Genomic DNA, 6,546 nt, shown 5'->3' on the forward strand with positions numbered 1-6,546 from the left:
GGGTTAGGCCGCTGCCTTCGGCTCGGGTCATGATCTCGGGGTCCAGGGATCGAGTCCCGCGTCGGGCTCTCTGCTCAGCGGGGAGCCTGCTTCCCTCTCTCTCTCTCTGCCTGCCTCTCTGTCTACTTGTGATCTCTCTCTGTCAAATAAATAAATAAAATCTTAAAAAAAAAAAAAAAGAGAGAGAGAGAGCTCGGAGGAGAGTGAGGTAAGGTAGCTAGGATAAAAGAGGCGGGGGAAATGGCCGGAAGGCTGTGATTTATAAGAAAGGGCCGGCCATATAGTAATTCGAATGGGCTTAAGCCCGAAGGCCCTCAGGGCGTAGCCCGGAGTCTGGTGAGAGCCAGAGGCAGAAGTGTGGGCCAGGAAAGGCGGGTTTCTAGGGTAAGTTTGGTGAGGGGCTTTGAGCAGCCTGTTGGCCTTCTTTACCTTACCCGATGACTGTGGGTGGTATGGGATGTGAAGTTTCCAGGTTATGTTGAGGCTCTCAGCTACCTGTTGGGTTACACTGGAGATGAAGGCGGGTCCGTTGTCTGACTGGAGGGTCCGGGGCAATCCGAACCTCGGGATGATGTGCTTGATGAGTATTGTAGCCACCACATCCGCTGTTTCCCTAGTAGTGGGGAATGCCTCGATCCAGCCTGTGAAGATGTCCACAAGAGTTAGTAGGTATCTAAAGGTTTTGTGTCGGGGCACGTGAGTGAAGTCAAGTTGCCAATCCTCTCCTGGCTAATGCCCGCAGAGCTGGTGGGTGGGTCCCGGTCTGCGGAGGCCGCCCTGGGCATCGACCACCGACCAGGTTCTGCAGGCCTGGTGTACCTCCTTAATGGTCTTTTGGAGGAGGGGGTGGTGAAAGAGAGGTCGGAGAAATTGGTATAGGGCCTTTGGACCGATGTGGAGAGACTGGTGGATGTCATTAATGAGGGTGTGGATTAGGCTGTTCTGGAGAGCAATTTTGTCCTGGACAAAATACCATCCCTTGTCATCCAACCTGCCACCTAATGTTTTAAGGGCTCGAGTCTCCTCATCAGTGTACGAGGGACTGTGAGGAGTGTTGAGAAACAGGAGAAGGGCTGGAGAGGAGTTTAAGGCCATCTGTCAGGCAATAGAGTCGGCCTTGTTGTTCCCCAAAGAGATGGGGTCCTTGGAGGCCTGATGGCCATGGCAGTGGACAATAGCCACCTCAGTAGGGTACTTGAGAGCCTCTAGGAGTTTGGCAATAAGAGGCCCGTTGACTATGGGGGTTCCCTTGGTCACGAGAAATCCCTTTTCTCACCAGAGGACAGAGTGAGTGTGAGTAATAAGGAAAGCATATTTGGAGTCAGTATAAATAGTGACCCGTTGTCCCTCAGATAAGTGAAGGGCCCTGGTGAGAGCCACGAGTTCTGCCTTTTGAGAAGAAGTCCCAATGGGAAGGGGCGCCACTTCTATGACAGTGTCCAGGGTGACCACTGCATAGGCCGCATGTGGCCATCCATCTGGAGCTATGAGGGAGCTCCCATCCATGAACAGAGTGCGGTCGGGGTCAGGCAGCGGCCAGTCCGAAAGTCCTGGATGGGAGGGAGAGAGTTCTTCCAGGAGTTGAGAGCAGGAATGGGAAGGAGTGGGGGTAGACGAAGGTGTCGGCAAGAGAGTGGAGGGATTTAGGGGAGGGGAGACAGAGTGTGACCTGGGGGTTTTCTATGAACAGCAGGTGGTAGAGTTGGAGACGGGAAGGAGTGAGTTGTGCCAAGGATTTGTGGCTGACTAAGTCCATCAGTCGATGGGGGGAGAAGACCCTGATGGGCTGTTCTAAGGTAAGTTTGAGGGCTTCCTTTGTCAGAGAGGCAGCTGCCGCTAGGGCCCTGAGGCAGGGCTGCCATCCCTGGGCGGTGACATCTAGTTGCTTGGAGAGTTAATGGGGATAAGGAGACCCTGCTGCCTGAGGCGGTTGCTGATGAGCTTAAGTCCTCACTGGTGGGTTGCTACTACAGGTCTGGAAATGTCCCATACCTGCGGGTCTACAGAGGGGAGACAGTCTGGGATAGAGGGTGAGTCATAGGGAAGTAGAGGAAGGACGAGGTGAGCAGAAGTTGAGGGAGAGGGAGAGAGACGAATGGTGGCCTGAAGTTTGTGGAGGATGTCCCTGCCTAGTAAGGGAACGGAGCAGGAAGGGATAATGAGGAAGGAGTGTGAGAAGGGGAACCCATCCAGGCTGCATGTAAGGGGTGGGCTGGCCTTTGGGGTGGAGGAAGTACCATCAATTCCCATAACTGCAACTAGGGAGGGAGGAGTAGGACCCAAGTAGGAAGGCAGAACAGAATGTCCAGTGTCCAGTAGAAAGGAAATGGACTTACCCGCTACCTGGAGCGTGACCCTGGGCTCGGCATGGGTGGGAGGGGTTCTGAGTCTGGGCTCCATCAGTCATCCTCCAATCCAAGAAGTTGGAAGGCAGGATTTACCATCTCAGGGTCTCCCCCACGTGGAGGCGCCAGGAATCCCCCGAGGCTGGGGCAGTCCGATTTCCAGTGGCCCATCATGCACCATTGAGGGCACAGCCTAGTAGGCGCTTTTGGATTGGGGCATTGACGGGCCCAGTGTCCCTCGGCTCCGCACTTGAAACAGGCCCCTGGAGGGACACAGTTAGTGCTCCCTTCTGTTGACCCCAGAACCTGCCGGCCTCAGGGCTGCTACCAAGGCTTGGGTCTGCAGTTGGACCATCTGTTGGAGTCTGGCTTGGCGCTTAAGTTCTGCTGCCTCCTCTTGGGAGTTAAAGACTTTAAATGCCATTTTCACCAGATCAGAAATGGGAGTTTGAGGGCCCTCCTCCACTTTCTTTAATTTTTTCCGAATGTTGGCGGCTGACTGAGAAATAAAGTGAGTAGCTAAAACAGTCGCCCCTGCCGGAGAGGCCTGGTCTAGGCGAGTGTATTGAGTCAGCGCCTCAGTAAGTCGGTTAAGAAACATGGCCGGGTTTTCACTGGGTTCCTGAATGATTTCCCTTCACAAACCTTGTACAGCTTTCCTTTGCATTTAGGTTTTGTCCTAAACAACCATCTCATTTAGGACAAAATTATCTCCTTTTACTTTCTTTTTCTTTTTTTTAAAGATTTTATTTATTTACTTGTCAGAGAGAGATCACAAGTAGACAGAGAGGCAGGCAGAGAGAGAGAGAGAGAGAGAGGGAAGCAGGCTCCCTGCTGAGCAGAGAGCCGGATGCGGGACTCGATCCCAGGACCCTGAGATCATGACCTGAGCTGAAGGCAGCGGCCTAACCCACTGAGCCACCCAGGCGCCCCTCCTTTTACTTTCAATAAAATGTACTCCCATTCCTTAAATCTTTCTTACATATCTTCTACTTTCCTTCATACAGAGTTGCTTCCTTTATTTCCACCAGTCTTACAGTTAGCAGAATTTTGTACTCTTAGAAACACCTTAACCTCTAGTCAGTTATTAATCAATTGTGAACAGTTATAACAGAATTCTTTAGATGCCAATTTATGAATCAGTTAAGCACAAACCATGCTTACTAACAGATTTAAATATTCTTATTTTCTTTGCTGTAAGAAGTCAAAAGCACAAAGCTATGTTCAGTAATCAATGACTTGGCATTTTATCCTCTTTGGAAAAGACCTAAATGTCCAACAAATTTAATTCCATTTGTCATCCAAGCAAAACTTTAAACTTTCAGGTTACCAAAGACTTTGAAAGCTATCTCAACAATTACCCATTAAAACTTTGAGACAGACAATTAACCATCAGTTTAGTCATATCTTTGCTATCAGATTTTAACAAATAACAAGAGCTTATTTGACCTTCAGTAAACTTTGAAGTTTCACATTTACTGCGGATAACTATGTCAGGAGTTCGCATAGGAGTGGGGAGAGGGAGGGGGAGGAGTAGACGAGGGCGCCGGTTCAGAAATCCTGAACTTAAGGGACCTTGGGGTAAGGGATGGGATAAGGAGGAGGAGGAAGAGGAACCAGGGGCCCTCTTGTCAGTGGGTGGGTGAAGCTCTCCAGGGGTTCAGAGAGGGGAGACAGGGAGGAGAGGTCCGGGTCTTTGGGAGCAGTGGGTGGCAGGGTAAGGGGAGGAGAGCGGGCGAAGAGGACCTGTGAAGTGGAGCAGTGAGAGCAGAGGGAGGGGCCAGAGCGCAGAGTCCAGAAAGCCTGTACATAAGGGACCTTGGCCCATCTGCCTAAGTGTCTGCTGAGGTTATTTAGGTCCATGAGAATCTGATAATTAAACGTGCCTTCCGGAGGCCATTGGGACTGATTTAAGATTGGCCAACAGGGGGGCACCTGGGTGGCTCAGTGGATTGAGCCGCTGCCTTCGGCTCCGGTCGTGATCTCAGTGTTCTGGGATCGAGCCCGCATCAGGCTCTCTGCTCAGCGGGAAGCCTGCTTCCCCTTCTCTCTCTGCCTGACTCTCTGCCTACTTGTGATCTCTCTGTCAAATAAAGAAATAAAATCTTTAAAAAAAAAATTCTATAAAAAAGATTGGCCAACAGGCCTAAAACACCCCCGGGATGTTTTAGGGTCGAATTTGGATTGGGAGGTCCCCACGATTCGTTGCTGGGCAACCAGAGGGCTGGAGGAAGGCGTCCCCTCATCCACCACTGGGAAAAACTGTGTCGACTGCCGTAGAGGTTAGGACGTCTCCCAGTCTCTCGGAGTCACGGAGGTCACCTGGTGACCTGCGGGGTCCGCCCTGACAGGGCCACGATTAGGGCAGGGCTTTCCTTAGGGCAGGGCTTTCCGGAAGGAGGCGCGGAATCGGGGGAAACTCACCACGGCTTAAGAAGTGGCATTTGGAAAGGCGGGTCCGGGTCCTGCTAGGGAAAGGCGAGAGCCTCCCCACTGGGGTGGGGGCTCAATCTCCTTTCCGGGTTTCGGCACCAAATGTAAAGTTTTTCTGGCGAGATAAACACAACACCAGGCAAAGTGGGTGCAAGGCAAGATTTACTAAAGGGCCTCTCCGGCGAAGTTTCAGGGCTCAGGAGGAGGGGAGCCAGGAAAGTTGCGCCGGGAGGAGGTGGGCACCCTCGGGCGAGGTTCCGCGACTCTGGAAAGCAGAGTGGCGGAAGTCGCGCCTAAGGCAGGGAGGAGGGGGCTTTTCAGGGGTCTCGAGGGGAGCTCAGGGGGTCTTTTGGCAAGTTTCCCTTATTCAGATATTTCGCCTGCTCGTCGGGATCCCATTGGTCCATAGGAGCCCGGGGCGGGGGTCTCAGATTCCTGCTTGGGCCTTTGTTCTCCTGTCCCAGCTCAGGTCTTGTGGCAGGAACTTTCGCCATCTTAAGTAGCCCTTTCTGCCAGCCCAATAGTCTTGTTTCAGGTTCAGGTCACCACCAGCTGAAGTATGCCTCCCACAGCGTTCACCACTCCGGCTGAACCCTAGCTCTAGGGGGAAGCCTGGGTCTTACCCTCGTGTCCTCAGCACACAGTGCCCGCTTCCCAGCAGCTGCTAGACACACGTTCGTTGTGTTTGAGGGTGCTTAAGATCCTGGGAAAGACTGGCTGGGCTTGCTGGAGAGAGAAAAGTAGGCGTGCTGGTAAAGACTGAGCAAGTTCATCAGGGAAAAATGAGACTTTTAGGGAGAGTCTGTGTTCTGTTGCTAACCTCTGGCTTAAGACAATAAAGGTCGGTTTCTCATCAAAGGTCCATGTCCCTTGTGGGCCAGCAGGGGGCTCTGCTCTTGAAGGTCACGCTGGGACAAGAACGGGCAGTCCCCAAGTCTAACAGAATCACAGGGTCAGAGGGCAGGTGCCCTGGGTGAGCTCTTTGGTTGGGCCCCGCTCAGCAGAGGGTGCCAAGGAAGTGCACTTCTCCCACCGCTGGATGGGTGGGAAGCTGAGAATCCTGGATGGGGAGCCTGAGGGTCAGGGACAGCTTTTGCTGGCCCTGCAGCCTGGGCCTGGCACCCGGAGCCCCACCATCTACCAGCAGCAATGCCTCGGGCTCCGTTATCAGCAGGTAGACATCTGTCTGAGCACCGAGGCAGTCCTCCGCCAGCTCCTGTTCTGGTGTCACTGTGCTAGGGGTGGGGCCGCCAGAGGAAACCACCAGGTGTTGCCATGGGAAAGTCCCTCCAACATTCTCTAGAAACACGGAATTTCCTGGTTTTAACCATTTCTTATTCAACCGCCATCTCAGAGTTGACCAGAACAGGGCCAACCTCTCCATTCTCCTGGGACATTGGGTGTGGGGTGTGGAGTCCTGACTGGAAAGTTGGCACACCTGGGTTCCAGCCCCAGCAGTCTCTGAAGATCACGGGCAAATGTCTAAAGGAGTGTGGGCCTCAGTGCCTTCAAAGTCTGCAAAACGCTTTCTTTCCTGTCTCCCTAGGGTTTCCATACTTAGTGTTCCAAGTCATCCACCACACCAATGAGTAAAGGTTACTAACCTTGGATGAGAAACACCGGGAAGGGATGTGAGCTCTGCTCAAGGTCACCAGGAGGGCACAGTTTGGGTTCCAGGGTTTACTCCTGGGCCTCTTCAGGCTCCCTGGGTAGAGTCAGACCCAACTTTGGCAGTGGCTAGGCCTAGGTCCGGGACCTCCCTGGGGCT

This window comes from Lutra lutra, chromosome 15 (genome assembly GCF_902655055.1).
Source record: "Lutra lutra chromosome 15, mLutLut1.2, whole genome shotgun sequence".
NCBI lineage: Eukaryota > Metazoa > Chordata > Mammalia > Carnivora > Mustelidae > Lutra > Lutra lutra.